This window comes from Macrotis lagotis, unplaced genomic scaffold, assembly GCF_037893015.1.
Source record: "Macrotis lagotis isolate mMagLag1 unplaced genomic scaffold, bilby.v1.9.chrom.fasta BILBYCTG078, whole genome shotgun sequence".
NCBI lineage: Eukaryota > Metazoa > Chordata > Mammalia > Peramelemorphia > Peramelidae > Macrotis > Macrotis lagotis.
This window is the reverse complement of record NW_027421985.1, coordinates 100,239-112,811: the sequence shown is the minus strand read 5'-3', so window position 1 is coordinate 112,811 and position 12,573 is coordinate 100,239. Positions and strand designations below refer to the sequence as shown.

The following is a 12,573-nucleotide window of genomic DNA, read 5'->3' as shown; positions in this document are numbered from 1 at the left end:
CAAGTGTACTCTAGGTAGGGGGTGGGATCTTAAATCAGGATGGCCAGAGTCCAAATCTGGTCTCAGACACTCATTGTTGTATGTGCTGGGTAAGTCGCTTAAGCCTCAGTTTCCCCTCATATGAAAAATGACCTGGAGAAGAAAATGGTAAACCACTATAGTACCTTTGACAAGAACACCCCAGCAGGAGGTCATGAAGACTGGGAAATGACTGAACACTAAAATTGTACCTAACCAGAAAATCACATGGTTAAGACCTCTGAGGGAAAGGCAATTTAGCATCTGAGTATAGGCTGGATTGTGCCCTTGACAAGAAAAGGGATGCATCACAAATGGCTGGGTCAAGTCAAATGGTTTCCCTTCCCTTTTTCTTCATCTTTAAGATCAAGGGATTTCCACCCTAGAGGTTTCTAAGGACTCTTCTCAATCTCACTTAGGAAATCACAGGTTTTACAAGAGCTGAGGCAAAGTGAAGTGAAAAGAACAAAGGGATCATTGTGCACAGGAACATCAATATTCTGATGATGCTGATGATCAATTGCAAATGATTCACTATTGTGATAAATACAGTGATCCAAGACAAGTGCAAAGGATTTTCAAAAGAATGCTACCATCAACCTACAGAAAGAGAACTAATGAAATCAGACTGAAGTATAATTTTTTCACTTTATTGTTCTTGGTACTTGGAAAATAGTCCAAACCATAAATATGTTTTACAGGATTTCACAGGTATGGTTGATATGTGCACCTTTACAATGGGTGAGAGAGACACATAGGGTCAGAGAGAATTTGGAACAAAAAATTTTAAGAAAAACTAAAAGAAGTCACTGGTCTAAGAGGTTTTTTTCCAAGGCAAATGGGGTTAAGTGGCTTGCCCAGGGCCACACAGCTAGGTAATTAATAAGTGTCTGAGGCCTGATTTGGACTCAGGTACACCTGACTCCAGGGCAGGTGCTGTATCCACTGTGCCACCTAGCCACCCCTGTCTGAGAGGTTTTAATCATTCCTGGATCCCCATTTCACCCAGCTTATAAAAATCACAGTTTTACTATAAAAACTAAACCATTTAGAAATCTTTTTTTCTCATTTAACAACATCCTCCTGATTTCAGGAGTTAAAGAGTTTCAGTGCTTAATGTAGCTTGAATCCTAAAGAGACTAAGGAAAATTCAGCTGGAAAGATGGGGTAGGTAGGGGGAGGAGGAGGAATAGAAAGTTCATTTGAATAAAAATGAAAATTCTCGCCAGTGGGATATATTCTATTGCTTCTCCACATTTCTCTCCACAAGGATTTCCTGGGGGTGGGAAGGAAACAAAAGAGAAAAAGTATAAAAATGCAGTTAAATAAGAATGTTGCCATTCTGATTTCAGTTTTCCTTTTACCCAAAAGATTCACAGTCCTTTTGATGACTTGGTTGCTTTCTGTTACTTCCATTTGTCTTTAAAGATTCACAGTCCATTCAATGACTTGATTGCTTTTTCCATTACCTCCATTTCTCTTTAAATCTCTCTCCCATGACCTCATCCTTCAGACGATTAACTTTCCCTGCATTCTTTGAACATCTCCTTTTTCCATCCCCTCTCAGGAGTTGTCCCCCATGTTTGGAATACTCTGGCTCCCAACCCACCCACCTCCACCTCTTAGGACTCCCTGCTTACATTCCAGAGCTCTGCTCAAACATTACTTTCTCCAGAAGGGGATTCTTGATACCACACTTCCACATTTGCTTGCCTATCTCTAATCCTTAGCATCACAGCAGATGCTGATACCATGTTTGTTGACTAACAGTTCTATAGTTTCCTTAGGACCAGAGAGCCTCAAACCCACTCAGAACAAAAGTCTGAGGAGAAGAAACAGTCCTAATGACTATAGGAGAGGTGAATTGGCCTAGTGACAGACAAGTAAAGTTTAGAGGGGCATTTCAGTGAGAGCTGAACAGTCACAATTGGATCTTGACACAATATTTTTCTGAACATGTCCTTTTTTTATCTCCCTGAGTCTCTGTTTCCTTAACTATAAAAGAGAGATATTAAATACCAAAAGATTTGATAGAAAAATTTAAAAGCATGTTCTAAAACTTCCCTCCTTTTAAGTTTCCCTGGTAACCAGCAAGAAGCTAACAAAATAGAATCCAAACTGTTTATTTGGTTTATGTTTTTAGGGACAAAACTGTAAGTAACTCAGAACATATTTATCATTTAAAAACTGATTTTTAACTTTAATTGCTTTCTCCACTTATTAAGGATATATTTCTCCTACTCCTCTCTCACACATCAAAAAATTATTTATAGTAAATAAGTAATTAAAATCAATTTGGATATTTATCACATCCAAAATTTTGTTTTTCATTCCTTTCTAGAAATCTTTACCTTGGGTTGCCTAAAAAAAAGAAAGAAAAGAAACAAAGTGAGAGTTGAGTGCAGGTTGCTCTTGAGTCAGACATCTCCTATTCTTGGCCCAGGAGCCTATGGCTATCACATTTTCCCCCTAAGGAAAAAGTTTCTTCTTTAGTACCCCTTCCAAAACTTCCTACAGCATCTCTTACCAACAAGGTCTGGAAGATCAGGAAACAGATCTTTCCAAATTCTGGGATGTCAGTCTCCTGCAGACCAATCCTCAAAAGGCTCCAGGAAGAGCAGAGGTCTCAGGAACTCGATCCCTAGAATATGATAAAAGAAAATGAATACAGAAAGCACACTTCTCTATTGAGAAACCTAAGTCCTGGAGTAAAGAGAAAATTCATCTTGCCTCTTCAGACACCTAAAATCCCACTGAGTCTTTGGACTTGCTGCTCAGGCTGTTTAATACTCTTAAAAGGGTCCCCTTGAAGTCAGAGCTTCCCCTTACCTCTAGGAGACCAGTCATTGTGTTTCCAGGTCCCAAAGTACAAGGGGGAAAAGAGAAAAATAAAAAGTTTCAGCTGACAGGTCATAGACAAGTGTTAGAAAAAGCTTCTTGGTTAAGCATCTTAAAGAAGATGAAGGATTCTTTGAAAGATATTGCCATGTGGAGAAGAATCACAGTAGTAATGGTCAATTTGAAAGGGAGTTAGGCTGAAATAAGTGATTTCTTTAAATACCCTTCTGTGTTAGGAGGAATGTGACTGGTCTTTAAGAAATGGGGAACATCTGGTGTCAGGTAGGGGACACTGAGTACTCCTCAGGAGTGGTCCTTAAGGAGGGGCTGATATCTACCAAAGTTAGAGTAGCAGTCACTGTATACTGTGTGTGCTACAGTCCTAATGGGTATGATCAAGGTCAGGCTCCTGTTAAAGTCAAGAGTACCTTAAGAATTGGGGAATAAAAGAGCCAACACGAAATGGAGAATTTTTTTCAGCAGAAAAAAAGTTAAAAGATTTGCTTCCAATAAAAAAGATTCCCATTTCTCGGAGCCAGTAGTCTTCCTGCTTTTATTGAAAGTACAGAGAAAAACTATCCACTTATTGAGCAGTGCTAAATAGCCCTGACTAGATACTGTAAAGGTAGAAGGCTAGAGCAGAAAATATTATGCTTCAATTGAAGTGAAAGATGAAGGACTAGCAATCCTTACTCAGACACAACAATTGCAAAAATCTAACTCATTAAATGGCATAAGGGGGAAAGGAAATCCTCCTCAAAGCTACCCTAGACAATCACGTAATTTCAATGCACCAAGCAGCATAGAATCCAAATTCTTAGAAGAGAAGCCAAATGCCTTAAAGGTAGACATAGGAAAATTATACTGGGGGTTGGGGCTGAATGGTGCAACCTCCCTCACTATCAGTTCATCTTATCATAAACAAGAAGGAAGTAAAGGAGAGAAATAGACTTTTTGAAAAGTTAGATTTCATAGACCTCAGGAGAAAATTGAATGGGAATAGAAAGGAATATACCTCTTTTCAAAGGTACTGTCACAATAACAGAGTGTATTGGTACCATAAAAGCTCATAATCAAAAGCAGAATGGAAGAAAACTTAAATCCATCCTCAGACGATTATTATGCAAAAAAATTACATGCAAGAAAGGACCATGGAGAGAAAGAAATAAAATTAATTGGTACCTAATTAATTTTAATGAAAGATGGAGTCAAACAGCAAAGTACCAGAAACAAGAATTTCACCAACACTTGGTACCAAACCTAATGAGTTGCAGTCAGAGCAGTTAACAGGGGAATATAACTCTAAATATTGACATGAATTAAAATAGGGAAAGAGGAGATCAATGGACTAGGCAATCAACTGAAAAAATCTATAGAAAGAATAAATTAAAAATCTACTAAATAGTAAATTTGAAATTATGAAAATCAACAGGGAAATTAAAACAAAAAGTAAGAAAAGCTTTGAATGAATAAATAAAACTAGAGTTAGTTTTCAAATAAAACCCACAAAATAGATAAACCTGGTTAATTAAGATTTTTTAAAGTTTTTTCCAAGGCAGTAGGGTTAAATGAGTTGCCCAAGGTCACACAACTAAATAACTCTTATGTCTGGAAGCAGATTTGAACTCAGGTCCTTCTGAATCCACGGCCAATGCTCCATTATGCTGGACCAAGTAACTGCTCCTGTTAATTAACTGTAAAAAGGGAAGAAACACAAATAAATAGCAACAGAAATGAAAAAGGTGAATTCATCACTGAGGAGGAGGTAAGTGAGACAATAATTCAGAATGATTTTGCCTTACTTTAGGCCAAGGAATTTGACAATCTCAGTGAAATGGATGAAGGCTTACAAAAAAGATAAACTAGCTCCGTTAAAAGAAATGGGAATTAAATACTTAAATGCCCCATCTCAGGAAAAGAATTTCAACTCTCATCCATGAAATCTTTAAGAAAAATAGCTTCCAGTCCTGACGAATTCCTGAGTGAATTTGTTCAAATTTTGTTTTTGGTTTTGCTTTTCTTTAGGATTTTTTGCAAAGCAATGGTGATAAGTGGCTGTCCCAAGGCCACACAGCTAGGTAATTATTAAGTGTCTGAGGCCATGATCAAATTTTGAAGGAACAATCTATTCCAATTGGATATAAACTATTTGGAAATATGAGGGATGAGGAGTTCTGAAAAAATTCTTCTGACACCAGTACACTGTGGATATCTAGAACTAAAAGTGTCAAAACAGAGAAAGCAAAATTTTGATCAATTTACCTAATGAATATGGATGTAAATGTTTGAAATAAAAAATTTAGCATATTTTAGGAAAAATTTAATGATTAGAGCAAGTTATGACTAGGATGATATACCATGATCAAAAGAAATTACACCTGGAATGCAAGATTAGTTCAATATTCGGAACTCTATCAGCATCGTTAATTATATCAGTAGCAGACACAGAAAAATCATTGCTATTTCAATACAAGAGGTAAAAATATTTTTTAAAAATTTATTTTTGAATTTTTACATTTTCCCCTAATCTGGCTCCCCCCCCACAGAAGGCAGTGTTTGACTTTACACTCTTTACATGCGATATATTGATCTAAACTGAATGTGATGAGAAATCATATCCCTAAAGAATAAAAAATTAAAATATGAGAGGTAGTACAATCACAGAACTTGATATTATAAGATGGTTGAAATGGGGATCCAGGCATGGTTAAAAGCCTCTGAAATCAGTGATTTTTTTTAGGCTGTTCTCAAAATTTTGTGTTCCAAATTTTCTCTGTCCCTATGTGGCTCTCTCACCCATTGTAAACACACACATGCCACACATACCTGTGAAATTCTGTCAAACATATGCCTGTTTTAGCATTTCCCAATAGAAAGAAAAATTAAATGAATATTATACTTCAATCTGAGGTCATCAGGTCCCTTTCTGGAGGTCAATGGAGGTCAACATTTTTTCAAAAGTCCTTTGCAGTTGTCTTGGATCGCTGTTTTCATCATAATTATGAATCTTTCACAGTTGATCATCAGTATCATCAGAATATTGATGTTACTGTGCACAATGGTCTCTTAGTTTTTCTCACTTCACTTTGCATCAGGTCATGATAGTTCCCGAACATCAGCTTGTGATTTCCTAAGTGAGACTGAGAAGGGTCCTTTGAAACCTCTAGCTTGGAAATGCTCTTATACTAATGATGAAGAAAAAGGCCAGAATACCTTTTTGATTTGTCCCAACAATTTGTGACACATCCCTTTGATTGCCAAGGGTAAAATCCATACTGTATTTATGTGCCAATTTGCCTTTCCCACAGGGTAGGTATTAATCATGTTATTCTCTGGTTAGGTACAGTTTTAGTGTTCAGTCATGTCCCAATCTTCATGACCTCCTGCTGGGGTGATTTACCATGATTTAACATTTTCTTCTCCAGTTCATTTTTCAGATTAGGAAACTGTAAGGGTTAAATGACTTGCCCAGGGTAATACAGCAGTGAATGTCTAAGACAAGATTTGGACTTGGGTCATCCTGACTCAAGATCCAGCCCCTACCTAGAGTACCATGTGTTTACCTTTATTTTCTTTAGACTTTAACTATCACAACAAAAAGTTCCTTTACACATGAAGTTTTATGTTCTTAAGACCAGAAACCTATAGTGGATATCATCACTAAAGATATTAACTAAGAAGCAGAACTTTAAGTATATATTTATAGAGAAAGGAAAAAGGGCTACAAAATATATAGGTAAAAAATGATATTTCATATAGAGGACATTATGATCCTCTATTAAGTAATAACATTTGCTTCCATTTAAAGTTTATAATCCCACTTATTCTGGAGAAGGGAATATTTATGAACAAGCATAAGATGTTTCCTCATCTGAGATGTTTCTTGTTTTTGTGATTTGTTCACCCAGGTGTAGGAATTGATTGGTGCGATTAAAAGTGCTAACAGAAAACTGATTAGGTAATATTGATACAGCCTAAATCAACAGGCTGCAAGGAAGAGGAGGCCTTGACAAGGCAGACTGACATATTTCCCCATGGATACCACATTCTGAATCATAACTCTCAGCCAAAAAAACAGTATTTTCCCTTTTTATCAGAAATGCAATGGCTTAGAAACTTATTTAACTTTGTCACATGTACCTGAATATAGAATGACCATGGAAGGATATCATCTCATTTAAATTTCACAATAGCCCTGGGAGCTAGAGGCTATTATTCTCATTTGACAGATCAGGAAATTTAAAAAAAATAGTGACATGCCCCAGGGTCACACACATCTAGTGTCTTGAGTTTAGACCAGGACTCAAGTCTTCCGAACTCCAGATCAAATTTTCAATCTTCTGCATCATTTAACCTGTAGTTAATTCTTTGCTTAGGAAACACTATCTCTCACATCTATCCTTTGCATTTCCTCTTGCTCAAGTTTGGAATTTATTTTCATTCTCTCTCTCCTGATTGTTAGAGTCAGTCCCTCATTTCCTTCACGAAGTACCTCTCAACCTCCTCCTAGACAAAGTCTTTACTGCTTTCCCCCCATTTCCATCTCACATTAACCTGGCCCATATTATGAGAATACTTTTATTTCTTATGTATTTTCTCCATTATTGTAATGAAAGATTCTTGAAAAACAATTTTTACGTTAGGATCCTGACATTTAGCAAGGTATATGCAAAATAAAAAACCATCATGAATGCATTGTGGCTGATGACCCAATGTCAGATAAGTAGACAAGCATCCAACTCAGGTCTTCTGAGTCTAGATCATTCCTTAGTATAGTGATTTAATGGATGTGTGGAATTTTCATGGAACAGAGGCCTTCTACCAAGAGAAATTAGTAACTCTACTTACGTTTAGGACTTGAGGGAGTTTCCCAAAATCCTGGAGGGTCCTATTGTCCATCAGTGTTAAATCAAGATCTTCCCAGGAACAGCTGGGTGGTACAGTGGATATATCCTGGAATCAGAAGGCTTCTCTTCTTGAGTTCAAATCTTCCCTCAAACATTTATTCGCTCTCTCTTACTCTGGACAAGTTACTAAATCTTCTGAATCTTGGTTTCCTCATCTGTAATATGACATAGAAGTTGAAATGACAAATCATTTCAGAATCCCTCCTGAAAACACGTCCTATATCATCATGAAGAGTCAGGCACAAAGGGACAGCAACAAATTTCCTGACTCTAGAGCTCTCTAGCTAGTAAGACAAGATGACACATAATTTTTGCTTTCATTCCATTTTTCTTTTATTTTGTGTTATTTTTTTTTTATTTAAGGCAATGGGATTAAGTGATTTGCCCAAGGTCACACAGCTAGGCAAGTATTAAGTGTTTGAGGCAGGATTTGAAATCAGGCTCTCTTGACCCTCTCCACTGCACCACCTAGTTCCCCATTTCATTCTATTTTTTCAATTGAAAATTTCAATTTAAAATCTTTTACTTATTTTTCTTCAAAATTTCCCTTTTCCCCAGATGATATTGAACAGCAAAAACACAGAAAATTCCTTGTAATTAACATACAAACAAAACAAATTGTCCCATAGTCAAGAATCCCCAAAATGTCTCCCTCACTACTCCATTCTCTCACCTTTCTTTTAGGAAGACAGATACTATTGTCAGTCCTCAAAAATCATGGTAACTGCTAGTCCTAGTGCTTCAATCTATCTATCTGTTGTCTGATGGTACCACTTTGTTCTCTCTCTGCTCTTTCCACTCTGCATTAGCACATTAGCACAGTGGCACATGCATATCAGTTCAGATTAATCTAAATTTGTATTTCTGTTACATAAAGTAAGTCAATATCTTTCTCTCTATGTGATCTCTTCTCTCAACTGTGACATGGTATGATTCAAATCTCACCTGCCTTATCAGGGATACCTCCTGGAATTATGGAAGTGATGCATTTGAAAGAGTTTGAAAAGCATTAAAATACTACACCAACTGACAGGCATAGAAAATGATTACATCATGTCCCTCTGACTGCCCCTTGCTCCTTCATGGTTGTATTTCCTATATACTCTTCCCTGTGCAATATTTATTTAGGACTTGTTCTTACAAACTAATACCTAAGGTGTTAAGGTAGGACATATTCTTAACTCATATCTCTCATTTATCTACAGAATGTCAAAGGGGTCTCCCAGAAGCCACCTCTGTGAGAAATATTTGAAGACCTCTTCTGGTGACTGCCGATAGGGAAACAACTCTTTGGATTTCTGCAACAGTGCTTCATTCCTTCCACCAACCCTCCTCCATTGTCAATGCCCTTCCCTTACTTCCTCCCATCGCTTCCTCCAGGTCTGCTGGGCAAAGAACAGAGAGAGAAAGAGAGAGAGAGAGAGAGAGAGAGAGAGAGAGAGAGAGAGAGAGAGAGAGAGAGAGAGAGAGAAGCACCCCCAGGAAACCTGTGGACCAGGGCCAAAAATCTTTTCACTAGTTTTTTTTAGGTAAAATATTTCCCGATTCTACCTAGTAGATGCCACCCCTATGCCTTCTCACAAGGGCTTTGACCAGTCCCTGGTCCAAATATTTTCAGCCTGAACAGGAGCACAGGGAACAAATCCCACCAAAAGCAGGAATATGGGCTCCAGCTCTTAACAGTCCATGGTCTCAACTTTAGGGTCTTCAATGGGCTCAGCCAAAGAAGACTCAAGCTCTACTCTCCAAACACTTCATGTCAACACTTCCCATCAGCCTGAGGTTGGGGATAGACCCTGAGACCCTCCAAGAGCAACTCAATGGGAAATATCAAAGGGAACAGACTGGCAGGCCCCAAATCCCACTGATGTTTAAGGTGAAATACTTGCTAGGGTGCTGATGACAAGGAATCAACTTTGACTGGCCCTGAGCACTGTACTGTATCACCACCCAGCACTGCCTACCAAGCTGAGGATCTTCCAGAATTTAATGACCAAGCTTCATAGCAACTCTTCAACATTTGAGTTTTTCTCTTACCATATTGTAACAATTCAGTATAGTTTGTCCACTCCTTTTTCATTTTGAACACATTCCTACAAATTTTGTGATGTTTATCTGAATTGTCTACATGCATCAAAATATTCCATTTCCCAATCTAGTATGTAGATATTCCAATGAACATGGGGGTGGTGGGCGAGAACTGATGAAATGGTTGGTATTCTGTCATGGACATCACAGAGGTGATGTCATGACATGAATGTGAATTGGCTTTGAGATGGGGGATGCTGTACAAATGTCATTGGACTCACTTTCTCCCCCAGAGTCATCTGAGTTCTTGAGCAAGAAAGAAATCAAAACAACTGGAAATTGTCCACGATGTGAAGCAAACATGGTTAAGTGATGTGCCCAAGGTCACACAGCTAGTGTCAAGTTCTGAGGTCAGATTTGAACTTTGGTCCTCTTGACTTCAATGCCAGTGCCACTATGAAACTGTGCTGCAACTCTGATGATTAAATAGAAGAGTGAGAGATTGTAGAGGGACAAATGGGACTCATACAGTCTTGGGGAACAGTCTCAATTAGGGGGCTAGATATGGATGATGTATTCATAAACAAGAAAACAGCCAGATAGGAAATGGGTACTTTTTTAAAAATTCAGAGGGAAGATAGTGTCTAGGAAGAGAATGGCAATTAAGTGGTGGATAGTGTCTAGGAATGGAGATTGTATATAGGAAGAGGACATAGTGCCTCAGAAGAGAATTTCCAAGAAGGGTCATTAAGTGATGCAAAGATTGAGTACTGGGTGTGCAATGAAATATGAATTAAAATCTCAACAGAGACAAGCAGTCTTGCACTAGGTCTTGTTCCATGTGTTATTCAAAAAATCGGAATAATTACAACACCTTATAGTAGTTGGATTGTCAAGTGAAATAACATGGTCAATGCTTTCCAAACTTTACCACCCAGCACAAATGATAGCCAGTAGAAATACAGCAAAGTGGTCAAGAGTTCTTAAAATGGAGAAAATAAGAGGTTGGTGATTAAATGATCATTTGTAGTATGCTGGGAAAACAATTTTCATTGAGTGATGAGGTGAGGCAGATGGCAAATGACTGATGAGTTGGACAGAAATTTGAGGCAACAAATTTGGTCTCTTTTAGGATACTTAATGTGAGAAAAGAGAGTTTTGAATAGTTGAGGAGCATTATTAGGTCTAGGGAAGATTTTTCAGAATTGGGAAGGCCTGGGATATTTGTGAGGAAGAAGATGGGACCTAATGGGAATCAAGAGTTTCGAGATAGAGGGGTGCTGATTGAAACAATAACAGATGAGATCCAGGGAACGTTTTAAATCTCCAGGGATCTGAGACAAAGGGATAGATAGGCACAAAAGACCATAAATTTCAGCTCAGTAAAAATGTGTATTGTGCTATTTTGTAATCTAAATATGTTTTATCCTTGGAAAGCTTCCTACCTTGACAAAATCTTTGTGCAAATAAAACACTGCACAATCAAGGTATTCATTGATGGAGATCACATCTTTGTAAGGCAATTACAGCTTTTTTCTAATAACATTCTATGGCATATTATTTCTTCCATGGCAGTATCTAGCTGCAAGGTGGTTTCAACCAAAAGAGAAGCTTGGCAAAGCTTCATGTTCAAAGGAGCTCATTGGAACATTTTTCTTTTGTGAACTTAATCAACAATCACAAACACCATAAAACAAACTAATCTGTTATTTGAATCTACCATATTTGATAACAAACCATGTCCAATATGGGAGCTACTTTCAAAGAAATTAAAAGGTATTTTTCCTCGTGGAAGACCTTATAATTTGGGGCTAAAATCAGAAGGTAGGAGGACAAGCTAAGGCCCAAAGGGCATAAAAGAACCATAAGGGAAGACATTAAATTCATAGGCATATTCAGTTCAAAAATTCAATACAGAACACAGAAATCATCACAAAATGGGACCAAATTAGATTCCACTGGCTATGGTCAATGAGCAAAATTTATAGTGTAATTGGTAAATTGGTTGCTGTTGTGTGAGGATTAGATTTTGCATGGTTACTGTGCAGTGATCACTTGGTTCTTCTCACTTCGCTCTACCTTAATTCATCTGAGACCTGTGATTTCATGAGATTGGTAGGGTCTTCAGAAACCAGGAATTCTCATGCTAAAGATGAGCAAAAGACCAGAGAAGCAAAATGAGTTGTCCCACCCTTCTGTGAAAATTTCTTTTGATGGTCAATCAATCCTCCACCCAGCTGACAAAGGGACTTTCCCAAAATGTAGATCCCAACCTCTCATTACATAAATATCATTACTATTGTTCAGTCCCGTCCCAATCTTCATAATTCCTTCTGGTTGTTTTTTCATGATAAAGATACTGGAATTTTCTATATTCTCCTCCAGCTCATTTAACAGAAGAGGAAACTGTGGTAAACAGGGTCAAGTGACTTGCCAAGGTGCACAGAGCAACAAGTGTCTGAGGTCAGATTGGAACTCTTGATTCAAGGTCCAGCCCTTATCCTAGAGTACAATTTCCTAACACTAATTTAGACTAAAAAGAAAACAAATAACATAAATACATGTTTTACTCTCTAATATCTAACCTAGATAACTATAGGTGGATGACATCATTAAAAATATCAATCTTGATACAAAACTGTGAGGACATATTTATATAGAACAGACACCGAGCCATAAAATTAAGTTGGGAATCACTGAGATTTCAAATAAATAATCTACAACTCTCTGCACCAAATTCCTATTGATAGGACCACATAGACTGGAGAGAAATTGTTTACAG

At 37.6% G+C, this 12,573-nt stretch overlaps 1 long non-coding RNA gene across 5 annotated transcripts in view; it reads right to left on the bottom strand.

Moving 5' to 3' along the window:
* Window positions 1-647: 647 nt before the first annotated feature.
* The window catches only part of LOC141504075 (uncharacterized), a 32,642-nt gene continuing 20,716 nt past the window's right edge, over window positions 648-12,573 (bottom strand). For all 5 annotated transcript variants that reach the window (XR_012473199.1, XR_012473200.1, XR_012473202.1 and 2 more), the window contains 3 exons: window positions 7,705-7,918; window positions 2,546-2,659; window positions 648-1,294 (listed from right to left, as the gene is read on the bottom strand). This is a non-coding gene — a long non-coding RNA (uncharacterized LOC141504075). The remainder of the gene's footprint in view (window positions 1,295-2,545; window positions 2,660-7,704; window positions 7,919-12,573) is intronic.